This window comes from Siphateles boraxobius, unplaced genomic scaffold (genome assembly GCF_051911475.1).
Source record: "Siphateles boraxobius isolate OS27281-9 unplaced genomic scaffold, OSU_SipBor_1 6, whole genome shotgun sequence".
Taxonomy (NCBI): Eukaryota; Metazoa; Chordata; class Actinopteri; order Cypriniformes; family Leuciscidae; genus Siphateles; species Siphateles boraxobius.
In genome coordinates, this window is record NW_027509186.1 from 624,406 (window position 1) to 646,812 (window position 22,407).

Sequence of the window (22,407 nt, forward strand, 5' to 3'; positions counted from 1 at the left end):
GTGAAGCACCTCAGACAGCTGGTTGGCCATGTCATTAGGGGATTTTCCAGAGCGCCTCAGTTCATCCATCACAGTTTTACAGATTGCCTTCTTATGGGTGAGGAAGGTTGGCAAGATGTTTCTGAATCGCTGTGGTAGCATGTCCACCCACTGAGGTTTATCAGCGAACCAGTATTTTTTACATGCCTTACAGCACAGACGTGAAGCAAGGATGTAATATTGCCCACTAGTGCCAAGGATCACTCGGGGTCTTCCCACACCTGAGGACACAACATGAGGATTTGGACAGCTGTAGAGACAGGGCAGGATGTAGTTGTTTCTAAGCCTTTCATTTATACTGTGCTCAGGTTTCCAAATGAAAAAGGGATGGAGCTGGAAGTACTTTGGTGACGGAAGGCCCATGTTTGTCTCTATAAGCTCAGGCTGAGGTGGATAGCGCCACAAGGAGACCATATTCATTAGGTGTCTTACTGGGTGTGATCCTGGCCAGAGCCCCATAGACTCCATCTCTATTTTCATCCAAATTCTTTGATGAATAGAGCAGTTCCAGTGGCTAATATCTTGCAAGTAGCTAGTAACAGGTGCTTCCGTCTGTGCAGACGTCAATGATGCAGGAGCTGTAGGTGCTGATTGTGCTGCAGGAGGTCGTACAGAACCATCAGTCTGTGAAGAAGGACTACACACAGGAGCTGGTGGACTGGGAGAACTAGAGACTGCATGTGATGGTGGTGAAGGCTGTGTCAGAACTGCACGGAACACAAAGCAAAGGAAATAAATGCATATATATATATATATATGCGTGTATAACACATTTAATGCTCGTGTGTTTAACTGTCTTTACTTTTTTTGTTCAAGTAGCTGGGAACAGGGGTTTCAGTCAGTGCAGACGGCATTGGTGCAGGTGGAGGTGCTGATTGTGCTGCTTGAGGTGGTATAAAGCCTTCACCCTGTGAAGAAGGCCTACACACAGGAGCTGATGTTGATGGAGGCTGCAGCAGAGCTGCAAGGAAAAGCACAGGGAGGAAATTAAAAACATATTAAAACACTGAATGTACATGATATGTATTTGATTGTCTTGACTACATTAAATGACTAATCATTATTTATTATTTTATTCTATGTATTTTGTTATTTATTCTAGTAATGCACATTCTGATAATGTTCAAATGTCTGTAAGTAAACAGTCCACTTTTTCACAACAAATAAAAACAGTTTAAATAGCATGCATACAATTCATGAAGTGCACTCACCCTCACCACTGGTATATTCAAACCTTGACAGTAGTTAGAACAAAATAACATGTTTTTTAGAACAGGCAAGAACAGTGCCAAAACAACAAATAAGATAATTAAAAATCAGAAATGGAGGATAAGTCTGTATGTAACCGAATAAGCCTCCAAAACTGATGTGTAAAGTAACCTGTTGTAGATAAGACTGTGGATCCTGTGGCTGCAGATGATCCTAAAAATTAGGCATTATAATTTGAATGGTTTCTCTCCAGTATGTACAATTTTATACCAATTTTATAAGAATTTGACATGGGTATATATAACACACATGACACAATACTTGATTTACTTACTCAGCTGTGTGAGATATTTTGTTGGAGAAATACTCAGCATCATCCTCTCCAGTTCTTCATCCTCCTCCATTACTATAAAATATGACAAATGCATCAGTAGCTAGGCAGGCTTTGAGAATCAATATAAGCAAACTTGCATGAATTTTATTAACTCACCAGGCTGATCAGAGTCAGTAATGGAAGGAACAGGTGGTCTTGCAGCGGAAGCTGATGGTGAGGGCATCGGAGGAGTGTTTTTGGTCATCTGTTTTTGCTGCTGTTTTAAAAGATACTGCTGCAAATTGTACATTTTGCTGCCTGGCACACACTTCTGCCTCATTATAAAGAAAGCATATCCGTCTGCCCTGGTATCCCAAATCTTCCTCCAAGTGTCTTGTGCTCTGGATCCAAATCCAACAGTATTCCTCTGTCAAAACTGGCACTGCGTCTGGCCTTTGAGACAGATACTGTTTAAGATCTTCAATTTCCTTGAAGCTTCTTGAATACTCAAGAAAGGAAATGAGGCTATCCTTGCATGGACCCTCTGGGTTGAACTGCCCAGCCTGTTCTTCTTCCTCAACCTTATCGGACAGGTACAAAGCATAGCTGCCATCATTCTCTAATAACCACTTGAAAGACTTGCCCTTGTACTTGCCGAACTGAAGAATGCATTCTCCCAACACCTCTTGCTTGTCAGAGACATCCCCTCCTCTATGTAACACAACAGAACGGGCGTTCAACTTGACCAGATCTTCTCTTTGAGGTGTTGACTTGTCCTGCAGTAAAGGGTTGTCTTTAATTCTTTTTGCCTCTTCTGATGGGTCCCGGCGTAAATGGCCCGACGGGCCTTTCCTGAAAGACACTTTGACTTTCCCTGGGAAGAACACTGTTTTCTTCATGATGCTGTTCTGAAATCAGAATGTATTCATTAGTGTCTCAGCATAAGCATTTAAATACTTACAGTAACAAAATGAAATAAGACAGTTAATACTAAAGCATCAGTGATATATATAAAAGAGTTATTTTACAATGCTATAATATTCCATAATATTACTGTTTCTTAACTGAATAAATGCAGCCTTAGAGCACGTACTGTTTATTAAATTTGTATTATTTAATATTCATTATTTAAATTGCTTTAAAAATGTTTATATGTATATATAAAAAGTTAACAAGTTAACTAATTAAAAATGTTAAATTATACCATTAAATTGTACACATATATATTGTTACGGTGTTTATTCATTTTGTCATGTTTCTGGTTTGTGGTTTCTCTGTCTTTGGTCTTTTATTCAGTTTGTGCCTTGTTAATTGTAGTCTGTTATCCTAGTCATGTCATTATTAGGTCCCTTGTTTCAGGTGTGTTGTCTTGTTAGGTTGTATGGTCCCGCTCGGTGTTCTGATTTGCCCCAGCTGTGTCTTGTTCCCTTATCCCGTCTGTGTATTTAAATCCTGTCTGCTCTTTTGTTGGGGGTCAGTTATTGAATGTATGTTTTAATGTGCGTACCACGAGTATCTTGTCTGTTCCGAACCTGTAATTAAAGTCTACTGCTGCATTTAGATCCGCCTACTGCCTTTGCTTCCACGCAAATTCATAACATATATATTTGTTTGTAATTTAAATGTAATATATGTGTGTGTCTGATATTAATTACATTATAGGAGGACCAAACCCGCATAAATTAAATGAATAAATAAACATGTAAACAAATAAAAAGATAAATTTGATAATAGGAAAATAAATAAAGGAATAAACGACTTGATAAAATAAATATGATTTATTCTTTATCAAACTAATTTTTGTATTATTTCCCTTAATTTATTTTCTGCTTTTATTTATTTGCTAATTAATATTTATATTTGGTAAGCAAAACCAACCAATCTAATTATCATGCACATCAAAAAAAATGTAAGAATAGATATAAAACTAAAGAAAGAAAAATAAAAATAAATAAAGATTAAAATAAATAAATCTGGAAATAAATACATATTGGAATAAATAAATATACAAATAAATGAATGCATAAATAAATATAAGAATAAATGGAACAAACAAATAAATAAAATAATAAATAAAAACAATTAAAAATAATACAAATACATTAAAATATAAAAGCAAAAAATTATAAATTAGGGGAAAAATATAAAAAAATATATTTGATTAAAATGAATCATATTTATTTTATCAAGTCGTTTATTCCTTTATTTATTTTCCTATTATCACATTTATTTATCTATCTATTTATTCATTTATTAATTCATTCATTTTTAATTGCAGGTTTGGTCCTCCATACTACTGCACATTACATCTTACTGCACTGTTAACATATATTTTAAGCATAGTAAGAGATTATGATGAAACATTCACCTTTACAAACAAAGATACTCTTATAAAATAACAGCTGTATTCACAACGAGGAGTTTACTGTTTCTTATAGTCACAATCCATTCAACACGATAACAATACGATTACATGACAATATACATGCAATTTAAATTATAAAATATTTGAATAATAATGTATATGCGGTCACCTGAGGGAAAATCTGTCTGCAGGTAGACAGCAACAAAACAAAACAAGTTTGCTGACAAGTCGGTAAACAAATATCTCTCCGTTCGTAAAACGGGTCTCCCCTCCTCCACTGCGAATGACTGACAGATGACACTATGCTTTTTAAACTCCCCGCCACGGAAAAGCGAAACAGCGCCAGGAAGTCTACGTGTGGCCAAAGGTATATTGCATCCGTAGTGTTAAGCACTACCATAGAGAATGAATGGGAAAAGTTAAGGGAAGTTAAGCTTAACCATTTTCGACTCCCGCCGCGAAAGGTCCTCAGTTCAAAACTGGCTGGAAACAAGTGGAGGCATTTTAAATATAAATGCTGCAATTTGCTACAAACCCTTACTTTTGAGACAGTTGAAGGCCATCACACGCGAAAGTTCTAAACTGGGCGGAAACTGTGGGTGGTTTTTGTAAAAATTTCATATGCGATTTTCTGTTGAGCAGGTCAGTACACTTGCAGGGATGTTTGTGGTTCAATCTCTTTAGAAAAGGACAAAAATAAAACAAATGACCATTGAGGTTTCCTGTACAGTAATAAAAAATGTTTTGTCTGCCAACAAAATTAGCAGCTTTTGCCATGTTAAAAACACTGGGCAGTCTATAGTTTAATTTGCTTTTGAACAAGCGTACCCTAGAAGAGGTGGGACTGACATACAAAGCATGTTTCCGTAGTGTAGTGGTTATCATGTTCACTTTACACGCGAAAGGTTCTCAGTTCTAAACCCGGCGGAAACAAGTGGAGGCATTTTAAATATAAATGCTGCAATTCGCTACAAAACCCTTACTTTTGAGACAGATGAAGGCCATCGTACCAAGGAGCTGTAGGTAGACTGCTATGCCGAATGACCTCTATACTGTTGTTTGTGGAATTTACAGACTGTCACACTGCTTGCAGGGCAGATTATGGGAAGGAGCCATCTTCTAAAAATACTATACTATACTACTATACTATACCTCGACTATACTAACGAGGAGTTGTAGAGACCGGTAGATGTACCCGATCAGAGCGACTTCCAGGAACGGCGTCATGTGTCAAATATGAAGTGTCTGTATAAAACGTGTTACATTATTAAATTAGAGACCTTGTTTTTTAATATGGAGCCTGGTAGGTCAAGTCAATAAGTTCATGCAATTTTTTTTAAGTGCCAGGTCCAAACAAAGAGAGTTTCAGTTCATCTGCACCTGCCAGCTGCTAATGTATTGCAAAATTTCTTTGCTGACCGCACAACAGAGTTTTTCAGAGTTCCTTGGCCAATCACGTTTCGGATCTCCATCTTTGCTGAGCCAATGGCGTTCTCTGGCTTCATTACCACTACTGACATTATACTTGCATTATGGGCAGACAACTCAGCCATCAGTGTCTCACTATTCAATGCCCTCACTGAACATACACCGGACCTTCCGTCTGCCAGCAAGCACACCCGTTTCCCTTTGAACTCATGCCCATCAAACCTGGTGACTGCTAAAGGCATCTGCGCTTTGAACTTGCAATGGAAGCACCGGTGCTTGACCCATTACTTCCTGGTCCTTCCGGACCCGCCCCATGATGTCTACATCGGTGCAGACCTTCTGATTCGCCTCCAGGCTCATATAGACATTATTAATGAGGTGTTGTGGGCCCCACTGACTTTACAGCCAGCCATTGTTCCAACCAACACTGAGAACCTCCTGTCAGGCCAGACCATTCCAGAGGTCTGCACCTTAGTCAACGAACAGGAAACCGTCGTACCAGCGTACACCAAAGGGGTCGCTGTACGGCTCATCATGCGATGTGGCCAAACCCTAAACCACACTCTGGGTTTTTTTCAACCTTCACCCGAATGCATTGAACTTGGACTCACGCTAGAGGCCACACCCCTCATCGAAGTGTCCTCCCGTGCAGTCTACATCCTTTTCAACAACTGCATGGCAATGGACATCGCCATTCCAAAAGCCTATCGGGTGGGATAGCTAGTGAGCCACGACTTTCCTGATTTTGAACTCAAATTACCAATCATTGGACCCATCCCATCTTCAATGATGCCCGAAGGGAACACAGACAACACAGTGTTCACAACACCCTTCAAGATAATCTCCATCACCTCAGTCATGCCGGAGGACAAAGACCAGGTATGCAGAACAGAACTGACAGATGACCAACACCTTGCAGTATACACTGTCTCCAAACAGCCCGCCTGCGAGACTGATGAAACTGCTGCACCTCTGCCTGCCAACACGACAGACGACACACCAACAGAGGAGCCATACCCAGGATTTGAATCTCAAGTTCAACAAATTCTAAAAGACGCTGATGCAATTAAAGATGATGCAGATCTACAAAGGCTCAAACAAGTCCTTTACAAGTTCAAAGCATCCTTTGCCAAAGACTCTTTAGATTGTGGTCTCACCAAACTCCACACCGTGCGCATCCCAACGCACCCTCAGGCTCCTCCCACTTTTGTCAGGCAGTACAAGATCCCCATCGCATCACACGAACCGGTGCAAGAGATCATCGATTCCATGCTTGAAAAAGGTGTCATCCGTCCATGCAACAGCACCTATTCTGCCCCGATCTGGCCCGTAATCAAACCAAACGGCAAGTGGCGACCCACCATTGACTACAGGAAACTGAATCAACAGGTGCCACTATCACGATGGCCCATGACCCAGCTGGAGCAAGAAATACCCAGAATCAGAGGTGTCACAATCTTCTCTACACTTGATGTGGCCTCTGGATTCTGGACCATACCCGTGCACCCAGAAGACCAGCACAAGCTAGCTTTCACTTTCGGCAACAGACAATTCACTTTCACCAGGTGTCCGTTCGGCTATGCCAACTCGCCTGCTGAGTTCAACATCTTCCTGAACAAAGCATGCCCAGATGCCAGAATGAGAGGTAACCTCATCTACGTAGACGATGTTCTAATGAAAAGCAAAACAGTGGCTGACCACTTAAAAGAGATAGACTATGTTTTGAACCAATTGTCAACTGCCGGCGCCAAGATCGCTCTCCACAAAGGACAGTGGTGTCGAACCAAGGTCAACTACGTAGGCCTACTGATTGGGTCACAGGGCATCGAACCGCAGTCCAATCGCATTCAAGCCGTCCAAAACATCAAACCACCCACCAACATCTCAGAACTGCGAAGTTTTCTTGGGGTGTGTAATTACTCACGGCAGTTCATCGAAAGCTACTCAGACATTGCAAAACCTCTGACAGCCCTTCTAAAAAAAGACTGCCCATTTGTCTGGACTGAAGTTCAAGACAATGCCATGAATGAGCTGAAACATCACCTGTGCACAGCTCCATGTCTGGCTTACCCTGATCCACAAAGAGAGTTCTACTTAGAAGCTGGATTCTCCAGCCACTGTCTCAGCGCTGGCCTATACCAACGCCACGATCAAGACAAAAGAGTAGTCGCGTATGCCAGCAAGACACTCCTGCCACCAGAGACTAAATTCTCAGATTGTGAAAAAGCTCTGCTCTGCACCGTATGGGCCATCCAAAGATTCTCCAACTACATTGGAGCCCAGAAGGTTATTATAGAGACCTGCCACCAGCCTGTCATGTTCCTCAACAGCCAACGTATCAGAGATGGCGTGGTCACCAATTCATGCATTGCCACGTGGTTAATGGCCCTCCAGGGGCGCAATGTCGAGGCACGATATGCTCAGAACCACAAATCTGCGCTAGGCAACGGCCTGGCAGCCTGCCAAAACTGCTCTGATATCACACCAGCTGCGACGGTGGCTGTACAAGAACCCCAACAGCAACAACTAACCTGTCACAGGTATTTTGAAGAAAAGGCGTGCCAAGGTATGCCCACAGCCTATGTCGATGGATGCTCCTACAACCAAGAGGGCATTCGTCAAGCAGGAGCGGGTGTGCTATGGATAAATGACTGCCCGTGCCCACCTCAACACTTCAAGTTGGGCCCCCAGTCATCACAATATGCTGAGGTAGCAGCCATTCTCATAACTCTGCAAATCGCATCGACACATAACATCAGAGAACTCCTTATCTGCACAGACTCTAACTATGCCAGACTCAGTTTCACATGCCACCTTCCAGGCTGGAAACAAAATGGCTTTAAGACTTCAAAGAACAAGCCTGTCACACACCAACACCTGTTCCAGGCATGTGATGACATCACAAGCACACACAACATGATTGTCTACTGGAAAAAGGTGAAAGGACACTCGAGACAACCAGGCCTTGACAAAGACTTGAATGATAAAACTCGCCAAGACTGGCGCACTACACGGTAATCTGTGGTCACCGCCAATCCAACCACCTACCTCTAACGTGGCAGTGCTAACCCGCAGCAAAAGAACATTCCCTGCAGCAGTGCCCACCTCTCAGCCTCTAACGCTGGCTCCGCAGATGTCAAACAACGACATAGCCGACATGCAAACCTCTGACACATCTATAAAGACCTTAGTAAACCACCTCTCAGACCCCTCCAACCACCCAACCATCTGACCTCACTGACAACCCGTGCCTAAGACGACTGCATGACATCAAGCACATGCTGCGCGTGATCGAAAACATTCTGTGGTATGCACCTGATGGCATCACAGCGCCAAGGCTTGTGGTGCCACAATGCCTAAGGGGGGTCATGCTAATGTATGCCCACGACGCGCCATGTGCCGGACACCACGGCATCAGAGCCACTTATAAGACACTGAAGCAAGTGGCATACTGGCCATGCATGCAGGAACATGTGGCAGAATATGTCAGAGAATGCTTGGTCTGCTGCCAGTTTCAACCGGCAAACCCAAACCACATAGCTCCACTGCAACGCAGAAGACTCACATTCCCATGGTCAGACCTCCAAATCGACTGGGTAGGACCTCTGCCCAGGTCGACGAGGGTCAACAAATACTTTCTCACGGTTGTGTGCCAGTTCACAAAGTGGGTAGAGTGCCTTCCAGCACCCAACGATACTGCCCAGACCACGGCATACCTCCTGATGAACCACATCTTCTCCAGGTTCGGACTGCCACTGACAGTCAACTCAGATAGAGGCACTCACTTCACAGCTGAGATTATGCAGCAGATCTGGAAACTCCTGGGAGTTCAAGTTCAACTACACGTCAGCCATCATCCGATCTCATCTGGCCAAGTGGAACGTTCAAACCGGACCGTGGTCAGTATGCTGAAAAAGTATGTGTCTGCCAATCAGAAAGACTGGGATGTGAAACTCCCGCTGGTGTTAATGGCCCTCAGGGCCACCCCGCAGGACTCAACTCACGTGTCTCCCTTCGAACTAATGACTGGGCGGCAAATGACACTGCCACTGCATCTGTTGTATCAGCCAGGAGACTCCAACCTAGTGACAGCCTGCACCACTCACCAGTACCTGGACGAGCTACACCAGCACCTGAAAGCCACCTTTTGCCTTCGCCCAACAACAGCTTCAAAAGAGTGCCGAAGGCCAGAAAGCATACTATGACCAGAAAGCGTCAAACAAGGAACTGGACGTGGGCGACAGGGTCTGGTATCATAGCTTCACACAACCATCCCACATAGCCTCCCATCGGCTGTCAAAGAAATTCCTGCCCCACTGGACAGGACCTCATGAGATCGTTGACAAACTCTCCCCGGTGGCGTACCGAATCCAACTAAGCCGGGGACAGAAAGATGCAGTTTTCAAATGGGTCCACCGCAATCAAATTAAAAGACATGTGGCTGCGGGAAGGGAAAGGCGGGGAGGGGCCAATGCAAACTAACCTGATTACCGTCCTAGGAGCGAAAAGACTGTCCTGTCCAACCAAGGACAACCCTCGCTGACCTACTCCCTCTCTCTCTCCCCCTTTCTCTCCCCCTCTACCCTTTTTGCTCTCACCAGGATGCTGCTGTGGTTTGCCATCCTGTGCCTTCAGTCGACCAGAGGCCAGCCGCAATCGGAGATCATCTCACCAGGTCCGGCATCAGGCATCGTCCTGAGGGAACAACCGGGACTCCTGATCACCAACTGCCGGACCCACACCCAGAAAGTATATGTTCGACTAGACCCGCGTAATGTTTACAGAGCACATTACCCCAGCGCAGTGGCCCAATACAGTTGGGCCGGTGCCCGATGGACAGAGGACTCCCTCACTCACGCTGAGGCCGATGTCAGGCACATGCTCAACCAACTTGAGAAAATGACTGTCACACAAGCGGAGCTAAGTGGACACAACCGCCGCTCCAAACGGTTCCTTGGAGCTTTGCTCGGAGCCGGCGCTGCCGTCGGAACTCTGTTTAACATCGGTATGTCTAGTGTCAACTCAGTGAACTTAGCCACCGTGAGACGGCACGTGGCCGAAATTCGGACTGAAATCCCACAGATAAAAGAGCAACTCAACACACAAAGTGCCTCCCTTCAGACCATCGGCAAGACTTTGAGGGGAACTGTGGTGGTTCTCAACACTCACAGCGTCCTGCTGACCCAGACCGTGAACTCTATGAAACAGCTGTTTACGGTTTTCCAGAATGACTTTGCTCAAACTCAGCTGGTCACAGCCCTGATGGCAGACATGCTGCGGGAGGTGAGCTCTTCCATTGACAGCCTAGCCATGGGAAGGATTCCACCGTACCTGATACCCTTAAGCCTTGTCCAAACGGTGCTGGCTTCCGCCGTCACCACGCCAACTGACCCTCTACAAATACACCTCGCCTACTCTCTGGGCAGCGCCATCCCCCTCTACGTCGACCCCGAGCAAAGGGAAGTGGGTTTTCTCCTGAACCTGCCCATCATAGAGTCAAGCCGAATTTACAGACTCAAGGACATTGTCAATGTCGGGTTTTGGAAAGATAACACCCACGTCAAGATCCGCACTCCCGACGTAGTGGCCTATCACGACAGTGACCCACAGCTGTACCTGGCCCCGAACCTGCACATGTGCACGTTGACTAAAGACATTCACTATCTCTGCCCTAGCAAACCCTTCCTCAGAGACAACACTGATGGAATCTGCGGATTGCAACCCATGGCCAGCAACACCCGGTGTCCTGCCGAAGCCAAGTCACGCACTCAAGTCACAGAGACGCAAGCAGAAATTGTAGGTGACAGATGGCTCGTTAACACTCCAGTGCGCACGGCTACGCTCACCTACGACCAGCACGACACTGCCACCCGTGTCACCCTGCTCGACCAGAGCATGTGGATTCAGGTACCAAAAGGTGCCATCCTCCATCTAGATGATCTAGCTTTGTACCATCTTCCAAGCAACGAGTACGAATCAGAACTGGAAATCCCCTCCTTTTTCAAGAACCGTAATTTCACCCTGGATCCAGAACTGAAATTGGGGATTGAAGAAGGGGGATCCCAGCTAATTGACATTGCCCCCATCGATACCGCCCTCCAAGCGCTGTCTCGACTGCCCATCCTGACATCCTCACCTGTTGTCCAAGCCTGGACCGCAGCCGACACCGCGCTGTGTATCTCTATGGTAGTCAGCCACATCCTGTCACTAGGCCTGGCCTTCATCCTGTATAGGAGGCTCAACGAGATGCGAACATCGACAGCCAAGCTCACGAAAGCCGTGTCTGGAGGTTTCCGACGGAACCCCCGGAAAGAGGGGATCACACCAGACACCGCTTTGAATCTCATCGAGCTGAGCCCTCAGCCTCAATAACCACCTGCTACAAAACCCTCATGATTCACCTGCCATCCGCCATTGTGATGATTGTCGTCCGATGATGTCTCCACAGAGACGTCATCCGACGAAAAGGGGGACAGTAGAGTATGAGCGCAGAATCATGGAGTCAGCATTCCTTAACACAATAAACACACGTTAACAGGGGTTTCTAAAGCCCCAACCTATGACTCTTCCAATTCTAAATCTTCCGTTAGCGCCAGCCAGTCTGGAGGGTAGATTAGTTTGTGACACCTTTACAGCGTAATGAGTCCCCACAGAGATCCTCGCGCGATCCTGATTTGTTCGCGAGCCAACATCCAAGAAGACCGTTATCTCCAAACCCCCCCCCCCCCGCCGAGGAAGGAATGCCAGATGCGCAAATGGACAACACACACACACACACACACACACATATATGCATCTATAACATTAAAACCCAGAAATGAGTGATTATGAAATGTAAACATGATGTATTCCTGTATGTTTGAAGTTTATACCGTATCCTGTCTATCTAGGACTGTTAGTTATGTAGTTGAACCTTGCGGACTTCTATAAAGGTCTAAGAGTTTATATATATCCTTGTATGCGTAACAAACACGGAGTGATTGGTATTAAACGAAATCGCTCAACTTGCTCGAGCCAAATATATGTAAGAAGTTAATGAAAAAAATATTCTACTATGTTTTTCCCATCTTTGTAAGTGAAAGGCCAAACGCTCGTCCTCATAAAACACGCGAATGAGGTCATCAGATTAAGACAAAGGGAATATCGGGCGCCAAAAATCTGTGAGTTGCTATTGGACTGTGCTTCCACAGAAAGGGGCGTTTAGTTTCATTTTAAAAGACCGCGACACGGCTCAACTCTCTCTCTTCTTCGTGCTATTCTTCCTGTGTATGTCCTGCGACCTAGTCGCTTTATTTTATCTTCGGTTTTATTTTACGTTTAACTCAGTCTTTTATTTGATGCTCAGTTCTTGTCGGCAGACCGAACACAGCATTTTACGTTTTGATAGAAGTCCTATATCCTCCGGGTGAAAGGACTCCTCCACAGCATACCTTTAAGACTTTCGAATTTCCCGCGAGCAAAACACGCCCTCGAAACACCGAAAGGACGCTTCCAGCTCACCAACTACGAGGACATCCACACCCACACACGCCGGCTTGTCCAGCGACATAAAGGTCCAGTGCAAGTATAATTCAATCCAGATTCCAGCGCGTTAAAGTGTGTATTTTCCTTGTTGGTTCTTAAGGTTCAACTGTGGTAACAATCTTTGTTTTCCTGTCTTCTACTTTTCTTTCTTACTGTTTTTGTTTTTATTGTTCGATATATTCATTTTACATGTAGTTATATTGTCTAGTTCATTTTTATTAAACCCATTATACTCTTGATTGTCTCTGTTTGTTGGTCACGGAACAAAGCCTCTTTAATGTACGATCTAAAGCTACGAGCTGATACTGATAAAGTTAACTAATTTGATTAGTAAACTGATACTAAGGATAAACCTTTTTGAGAATTGGTAACGCATATCGAACAAGCAGCTCGGTGGACGAACTGATTAGTTGGGATAACAGTTGCAGTAACTCTATTAAGGTATTCCGAAAATTAATATAGCCCGCCTGCATATGAATTATATACTTAATTAATTACAATTCGTTGTGTTAATTAACTATATATCTCTGAAGCAGACGCGTGAGCTATATAATCCCTATTTGGGTGAATTTTATGTATGATGATCTAGTTCAGGCCCGTATTCAATCACTGTTGATTCCAAATTAATAATTGTTGAATATTTGTTCCCCAAACCTGAGCTAAGATTCTTTACACACTCCACCCCATGCCCCCAAACCCATGACATTTCATTCCAAGAAATTTCCAAGAATCCTTGCCATGAAATTCTACTGCATCTTCTTCCGGTAAACATCACAACATGTTATTTCGTGAAATTCAGTTGAATCCGATTCAATCAACGTGTCCATTTTTTCTGAAATGTCATGACTTGAAATTCCAAGTGCCATAGAATCCCATACATTGCACTAAAGTGTTACTTTAAAGGCCATGTACTGCAGGTCAGTGTTACTTTAATGTTTGGTTAATTCTAGCATGAACTGAATTGCAGTGCTTTGTCAACATTACTGCATTTCTTGATAAACTTGCCAGAGGGTTAAAGACTCTAGCTTGGGCCCGCAGCCAATAGTTAGGTTTGTCAGAAGTGGGATTCGAACCCACGCCACCAGGGGAGACTGCGACCTGAACGCAGCGCCTTAGACCGCTCAGCCATCCTGACATGATGGCCAGTGGTGAGCAGCATTTTTGCACCTACACGGAATGGCAGGTGATCTAGAATCTAGAGCTTCACCGCTCACCTGAGTCAGAGTACATACCTCGTTGGCGCAGTTAGGCAGTGCGTCAGTCTCATAATCTGAAGGTCGTGAGTTCGAGCCTCACACGGGGCAGAATGGTGCTTTTTGATACACGGGACCGTGTAAATAAAGGAGCTGCTTTCTGTTTTCCCTTTTATGCCTTTGTCCATTTCTTCATATGCACTGTATACTGTATATATAATCCCTATTTGGGTGAATTTTATGTATGATGATCTAGTTCAGGCCCGTATTCAATCACTGTTGATTCCAAATTAATAATTGTTGAATATTTGTTCCCCAAACCTGAGCTAAGATTCTTTACACACTCCACCCCATGCCCCCAAACCCATGACATTTCATTCCAAGAAATTTCCAAGAATCCTTGCCATGAAATTCTACTGCATCTTCTTCCGGTAAACATCACAACATGTTATTTCGTGAAATTCAGTTGAATCCGATTCAATCAACGTGTCCATTTTTTCTGAAATGTCATGACTTGAAATTCCAAGTGCCATAGAATCCCATACATTGCACTAAAGTGTTACTTTAAAGGCCATGTACTGCAGGTCAGTGTTACTTTAATGTTTGGTTAATTCTAGCATGAACTGAATTGCAGTGCTTTGTCAACATTACTGCATTTCTGGATAAACTTGCCAGAGGGTTAAAGACTCTAGCTTGAGCCCGCAGCCAAAGGTTAGGTTTTTCAGAAGTGGGATTCAAACCCACGCCTCCAGGGGAGACTGCGACCTGAACGCAGCGCCTTAGACCGCTCGGCCATCCTGACATGACGGCCAGTGGTCAGCAGCAGTTTTGGACCTACACGGAATGGCAGATGATCTAGAATCTAGGGCTTCACCGCTCACCCGAGTCAGAGCACATGCCTCGTTGGCGCAGTTAGGCAGCACGTCAGTCTCATAATCTGAAGGTCGTGAGTTCGAGCCTCACACGGGGCAGAATGGTGCTTTTTGATACACGGGACCGTGTAAATAAAGGAGCTGCTTTCTGTATTCCCTTTTATGCCTTTGTCCATTTCTTCATATGCACTGTAATTGAAATCCAGTGTTTTTTTAAGACTAATGTTGAACAAATGCAGTAATAGTATTACTCTCATATTCATGTCATATGTGTCAGTGTTGTTACAATGTTTTGTTAAGGCTTATATCATTCTTTCATTCTAATGGCATGTCTTGTTAATGCTAATGTAATTTTTTACATGACATTCCTTGAATCTTGTGTCATGACACTCCACCCCATGCCCCCAAACCCATGACATTTCATTCCAAGAAATTTCCAAGAATGCTTGCCATGAAATTCTACTGCATCTTCTTCCGGTAAACATCACATGTTATTTCGTGTAATTCAGTTGAATCCGATTCAATCAAAATGTCCATTTTTTCTGAAATGTCATGACTTGAAATTCCAAGTGCCATAGAATCCCATACATTGCACTAAAGTGTTACTATGAAGGTCATGTACTGCAGGTCAGTGTTACTTTAATGTTTGGTTAATTCTAGCATGAACTGAATTGCAGTGCTTTGTCAACATTACTGCATTTCTGGATAAACTTGCCAGAGGGTTAAAGACTCTAAGTTGACCCCGCAACCAAAGGTTAGGTTTGTCAGAAGTGGGATTCGAACCCACGCCTCCAGGGGAGACTGCGACCTGAACGCAGCGCCTTAGACCGCTCGGCCATCCTGACATGACGGCCAGTGATGAGCAGCATTTTTGCACCTACACGGAATGGCAGATGATCTAGAATCTAGGGGTCAACGCTCACCCGAATCACAGCACATGCCACGTTGGCGCAGTTAGGCAGCGCGTCAGTCTCATAATCTGAAGGTTGTGAGTTCGAGCCTCACACGGGGCAGAATTGTGCTTTTTGATACACGGGACCGTGTAAATAAAGGAGCTGCTTTCTGTATTCCCTCTTATGCCGTTGTCCATTTCTTCATATGCACTGTAATTGAAATCCAGTGTTTTTTTAAGACTAATGTTGAACAAATGCAGTAATAGTATTACTCTCATATTCATTTCATATGTGTCAGTGTTGTTACAATGTTTTGTTAAGGCTTATATCATTCTTTCATTCTAATGGCATGTCTTGTTAATGCTAATGTAATGTTTTACATGACATTCCTTGAATCTTGTGTCATGACACTCCACCCCATGCCCCCAAACCCATGACATTTCATTCCAAGAAATTTCCAAGAATGCTTGCCATGAAATTCTACTGCATCTTCTTCCGGTAAACATCACAACATGTTATTTCGTGAAATTCAGTTGAATCCGATTCAATCAACATGTCCATTTTTTCTGAAATGTCATGACTTGAAATTCCAAGTGCCATAGAATCCCATACATTGCACTAAAGTGTTACTTTAAAGGTCATGTAATGCAGGTCAGTGTTACTTTAATGTTTGGTTTATTCTAGCATGAACTGAATTGCAGTGCTTTGTCAACATTACTGCATTTCTTGATAAACTTGCCAGAGGGTTAAAGACTCTATCTTGGGCCCGCAGCCAAATGTTGGTTTGTCAGAAGTGGGATTCGAACCCATGCCTCCAGGGGAGACTGCGACCTGAACGCAGCCCCTTAGACCGCTCGGCCATCCTGACATGACGGCCAGTGGTGAGCAGCATTTTTGCACTTACACGGAATGGCAGATGATCTAGAATCTAGGGGTCAACGCTCACCCGAGTATCAGCACATGCCACGTTGGCGCAGTTAGGCAGCGCGTCAGTCTCATAATCTTTAGGTTGTGAGTTCGAGCCTCACACGGGGCAGAATGGTGCTTTTTGATACACGGGTCCGTGTAAATAAAGGAGCTGCTTTCTGTATTCCCTTTTATGCCTTTGTCCATTTCTTCATATGCAATGTAATTGAAATCCAGTGTTTTTTTAAGACTAATGTTGAACAAATACAGTAATAGTATTACTCTCATATTCATGTCATATGTGTCAGTGTTGTTACAATGTTTTGTTAAGGCTTATATCATTCCTTCATTCTAATGGCATGTCTTGTTAATGGCAATGTAATGTTTTACATGACATTCCTTGAATCTTGTGTCATGACACTCCACCCCATGCCCCCAAACCCATGACATTTCATTCCAAGAAATTTCCAAGAATCCTTGCCATGAAATTCTACTGCATCTTCTTCCGGTAAACATCACAACATGTTATTTCGTGAAATTCAGTTGAATCCGATTCAATCAACATGTCCATTTTTTCTGAAATGTCATGACTTGAAATTCCAAGTGCCATAGAATCCCATACATTGCACTAAAGTGTTACTTTAAAGGCCATGTACTGCAGGTCAGTGTTACTTTAATGTTTGGTTAATTCTAGCATGAACTGAATTGCAGTGCTTTGTCAACATTACTGCATTTCTTGATAAACTTGCCAGAGGGTTAAAGACTCTAGCTTCAGAGTCAAAGGTTAGGTTTGTCAGAAGTGGGACTCCAACCCACGCCTACAGGGGAGACTGGGACTTGAACGCCAGCTGCCGAAGGATAGTCCGTCAAAATGGGGATAATGTTGAACAGGGTTAAAGACTCTAGCTTGGGCCCGCAGCCAATGGTTAGGTTTGTCAGAAGTGAGATTCGAACCCACGCCAGCAGGGGAGACTGCGACCTGAACGCTACCTGACAGCCGTGCCGCTGTTTCACAACAGCCAATCAAGCGCGAGCACTCCATCATTGTTGAGCGAATGGCGTTCTCGGACTTCATCTTTGTCAGAGTTCCTCGGCCAATCACGCGTCGTATCTTCATCTTTGCTTGGCGAATGGCGTTATCGGGCTTCATCTTTTTCAGAGTTCCTTGGCCAATCACGTTTCGGATCTCCATCTTTGCTGAGCCAATGGCGTTCTCTGGCTTCATTTTTGAGAGGATTCTTTGGCCAATCACGCATCGAATCTTCATCTTTCAGGCGCCGTGGAGAGACGGGCTCTTTTTTATTCTCAGGTATACCCGCGCCGAAGTATTGCCGTTCATTCATCGAATGTCAACAAGTAAGATAAACTACATTAACAAAAATACAATAATACATATTTCATTTTCTTCTCGTATTTTATGACCCATTAAGGTGTTTATTGTTATGATCTATCGCGATCTTGATCTGCTGGCAACCTCAGCATTTCATCTTAATGTGTTGATGAACTACATTAACATCAGCAACATATTTTTCAAATATTGCTAACTTTTTCTCGTATGTTATGCTGCATTAAGGTACTTTTTAATGTTATGATCTATATATCTTGATGAGCTAGTATATTGCAGCACTTTTCTATTACACTATTTTTTGATAAACTACAATCTACATTAACAACAACATATTTTAATTTGCATTTTAAAATGTAAAGTTGTTTAGTGTCATGATCAGTCTTGATGTAGTATACTGCAGCACTTCTCATGTTATTGTCTCCAATGATGAATTACATTAACAATAATATATTCGTGGATTTTTACCTTTCAGTGTTCTTTAAGGTGTGTTTAAAAATGTCAATATCGATCATGATTCTGGTATGTTATTGTTTAGTGTTTAATTATAGTAGTACTGTATCAAATACAGTAATAAGTAGTAAAGCGTTAGTAGCTAAAAAGACTAAACATGTTTCAAATGTTCCAGAGATGTCTAAAAAGTCACACAAGGCCATGGGGGACGATGAGTGGATGTCTCGTCTGCGGCGGTTTGCCAGCACAGGGGTTTGGAAAATAAAAATAAAAATTTTGCTTTTTATTTATAAAGCTTGCTAAAGTGATACCACCTTTTACCGTGGATAACAATGTTGGCTATATCTAGTCCCATAGCTCCTCCAACGATTAAATAGGCAGAGACAATTTCTGATAGGCTTTGGGTTTTGCTCATTTATTCAAAAAAGTATTTTGTATAAAGCTTTTAAATCTTACCTCAAACAAAGTTGATGTGTCAGCAGTCCATTACCATTACCTATATCAATAATATTTATGTTAGGATTAATTTAGGATCAATTACATGGATTAATATATCCATGTAATTGACTATCTAATTCTAAGCTGCAAACAAATATATATATATATATATATATATATATATATATATATATATATATATATATATATTTGCATCTTAGAATTAGACAGTCAATTACAATTTCATCTGCGATTTGCAGTTAGGCTCCATTAATTAGTGTATAATTGTAAATAAAAATAAAATATATATATATAATGTGAATATAATTAATTTGTGGCCACTGTGTGTATTTCTCCAAATATCAAAATATACGTATCCACAGATTACGAAGGACAGGTTTTATTTATGACCTCATTACAGATATAAAAACACAAGCAAACAAAAACATTTAGAAATGATTTGGATTTTAAAAATTGCCAAAGAGACCAGTTAGTATTGAATTTATTTTTATTGGGTGTTATATTTATTTTTATACAGCTTCTCCTTGCTGTTTCTGCTCTCAGACTCTTGCTGGTGTACAGGGACGGATTGTCCTGATTAAATGTATAAATGTCTGTGAATGTTAGATTTTGGCATGCCTGTGCGTAATTAGATCGGTAAAATGTACCACGAATGAAAGATGAATACAACCTGTTTTCCTCATTCTTGATTGTTCTTTTACCAGACCACAAGTGCTCCACCTGCATCCACTCCTACCGCTGTCCCAACCTCTACCTCAGCCCCGACCTTTACACGGCCTGCACTTAACTTATCAATGGTAAAGCATTATTTTAATATTTGAGTAGATTACCTCCTCCACAAGCAATGATCTCCGGAATTTCCCAATGCCTTTTATTGGTAGGCTGGAAGATTATTTGTGTATTCTTCAATAGGGAATTCATATCATCAAATTTCCAATGCATGTATGATATTACATGAATGTCAATCTGTTCAATAATCTCCTTCTTTTAGTTTACAAAGCCACGATTTGGGGGATCCATTAGTTCAGCAGCCAAACCCAGCCTAAATGTACAAAGGCGGATTCAGGTAATTTAAAAAGACCTTAATATGTTTCATCATCATCATCTTTATTATGGTTGTTGATAATGTACAATATGTATCTTTATAGCCTGGTAGTCACAGTCCGCCTCCTTCAGCCAGACCCAGTCTTTCACCTTCATCCAGTCCTTCTCATTCAAGCATTCAACCGGTAGCCAGTGCTTCTCCTTCTGCAGCCAGACCTCCTTAAACCAGTCCGTCTCCTGCACCCAGACCTGCTTCTGCAGCCAGACCTCCTTCTGCAGCCAGACCCCCTTCAGCCAGTCTGTCTCCTGCAGCCAGACCTCCTTCTGCAGCCAGACCTCCTTCAGCCAGTCTGTCTCCTGTAGCCAGACCTCCTTCTGCAGCCAGACCTCCTTCTGCAGCCAGACCTCCTTCAGCCAGTCTGTCTCCTGCAGCCAGACCTCCTTCAGCCAGTATGTCTCCTGCAGCCAGACCTCCTTCAGCCAGTCTGTCTCCTGCAGCCAGACCTCCTTCAGCCAGTCTGTCTCCTGCAGCCAGACCTCCTTCAGCCAATCCGTCTCCTGAAGTCAGACCTCCTTCTGCAGCTAGTCCGACTCTTACATCCTTGGTGAGTGCCCATCTATTTTTTGTGGCATCTCTTACTTCCTGTGTGTGAAGTACATGTACATGTGGCTTATTCTAAAAATTAGGGGGTACATTACAAAAATTACTGTTGGTTTATGTTTCCCTGGTGAATTTGTCAACCATTACAAACAAATTGAATGTTAAACTTCAAGTAAAACATGTATATGAGTGTTATTTTTTTCCATTTAGCCATGTATACAGTGATTTTTTTTAAAAATCATTTGAGAACCAGTTCTCAAATCTGCCTTAAATATAATTTTGTTTGAAGAAAATATAGGCTAATTATCATAAATGGACATGAAATGTCCCCTAATGCCCCTTTATAGAATTACTTGTATGCAAACTTGAGAGAAACAATGTTTTAATATTACATCTCTAATCTTTCATTGCTTTTGAATCAGGAGGAGCATGTTGCCCCTTCTATGCACGGACCTGCTCCTGCATCCGAGCCAGATCAATTTTGGCTGCCCACTAAAATGAGGCAGACAATCCCCTCACAGGATCAGAGGTGGATTGCTTCTGCGATCTTTCACTCTGGCAGACTTAGGACAGACTTGAAGCTCTGGTATGAGCCACCCGTCCCTTCCCTCATCTACCACCAGGCTCCATCTCCAGATCGCTTTTTTAATCACAGGCTTCTGGTGTGGATGCCCTACCACTTGTGGAAGTTCAGACTGTTCTGTCCTGCATGTGGGAAGCAGCTGACTGGATATGGCCTCCACAAGAGAGCACGGAAGGTCCTGGACATCGACAGGTACTGCCTTATGGTAACAGAGACTCTCAGGTGTACTGTGTGTTGCCTGAGTTACCTGTCTACCAATCAGACTGTCCTGGACCAGCTCGATGTGCCCCATAGAAGACTTTTCCGTCTGATTTTGACACAGAAGTGAGTTAAAATCTACACGCCTTGTACAGAATTTTGTAATGTGTTTATAATAAAGTCATTCATATTTCAAAATTAATAATTTATTTTCTGAAGCAGAAATGTGTAATATGAAGTAAATGCAAAATAAAAGTGTATTTTATTTACCATAAAATAAATTACATAAGCAAATCTTCTCTTTTACACAAAGGTAAGCTTGTGACATTCGTGTCATACGCATGCTGAGGGAACGGACGCTGGGCAACAGTCGCACAAGACTTGTCAAACAGCTGAGGGAGAACCACGGGGAGGAGTGGCTTGACCGTTTGGCGCACTATATGGAGGAGTGTGCTGGTTTTATCAACCGCCCCAGCCTCTTACCTGTCATGTGCCAAAAGCCTCCAGAGCCCATTGATGTCCCTACTAACAAGTGGCTGCTGTCAGTTTATGGGAGGGACATTATCAGTCGCATAGACCACATCAAGGCAAGCATAACCTCCACGTCTGGGACCATTTTGAAAATGGACTCAACCAAACAGGTAATTGTTTGACATTATTACTGATGTTTTAACTGTTGTGAAGTTTGAAAATGATTTGTGTTATGCTTTATTAATATTTTTAATTTGGTTGATTTTAGATCACAAAGAAGTTGGCAGGCACAGCCAGGGGAACAGCACAGTGGGTGACTTCTGTTGGCAATGAGACAGGACAAATTCTTATCAGTGTCTTGACTGCTCAGGAAGGTCCAGCACTGGACACCATGGTCTCCGGACTGATTAACAGGTACAGCCAGGCGGCCGTGGCTCCACCACTGCTGCTGTACGTGGACTGTGGCTGCTGCATAGAGAAGGGGCAGAGCAAGCTACAGGCCAGATTTGGA

At 43.0% G+C, this 22,407-nt stretch overlaps 4 non-coding genes across 4 annotated transcripts; 1 reads left to right on the forward strand and 3 right to left on the reverse strand.

The window, feature by feature from the left end:
• Positions 1–13,930: 13,930 nt before the first annotated feature.
• On the reverse strand, positions 13,931–14,013 carry trnal-cag (transfer RNA leucine (anticodon CAG)). Its single transcript has one exon. It is a non-coding gene; the product is annotated as a tRNA-Leu (tRNA).
• A 777-nt stretch (positions 14,014–14,790) lies between these two features.
• trnal-cag (transfer RNA leucine (anticodon CAG)) lies at positions 14,791–14,873 on the reverse strand. The gene has a single exon. It is a non-coding gene; the product is annotated as a tRNA-Leu (tRNA).
• A 95-nt stretch (positions 14,874–14,968) lies between these two features.
• trnam-cau (transfer RNA methionine (anticodon CAU)) lies at positions 14,969–15,042 on the forward strand. Its single transcript has one exon. It is a non-coding gene; the product is annotated as a tRNA-Met (tRNA).
• Positions 15,043–15,705: 663 nt separating this feature from the next.
• trnal-cag (transfer RNA leucine (anticodon CAG)) lies at positions 15,706–15,788 on the reverse strand. Its single transcript has one exon. It is a non-coding gene; the product is annotated as a tRNA-Leu (tRNA).
• Positions 15,789–22,407: the final 6,619 nt, after the last annotated feature.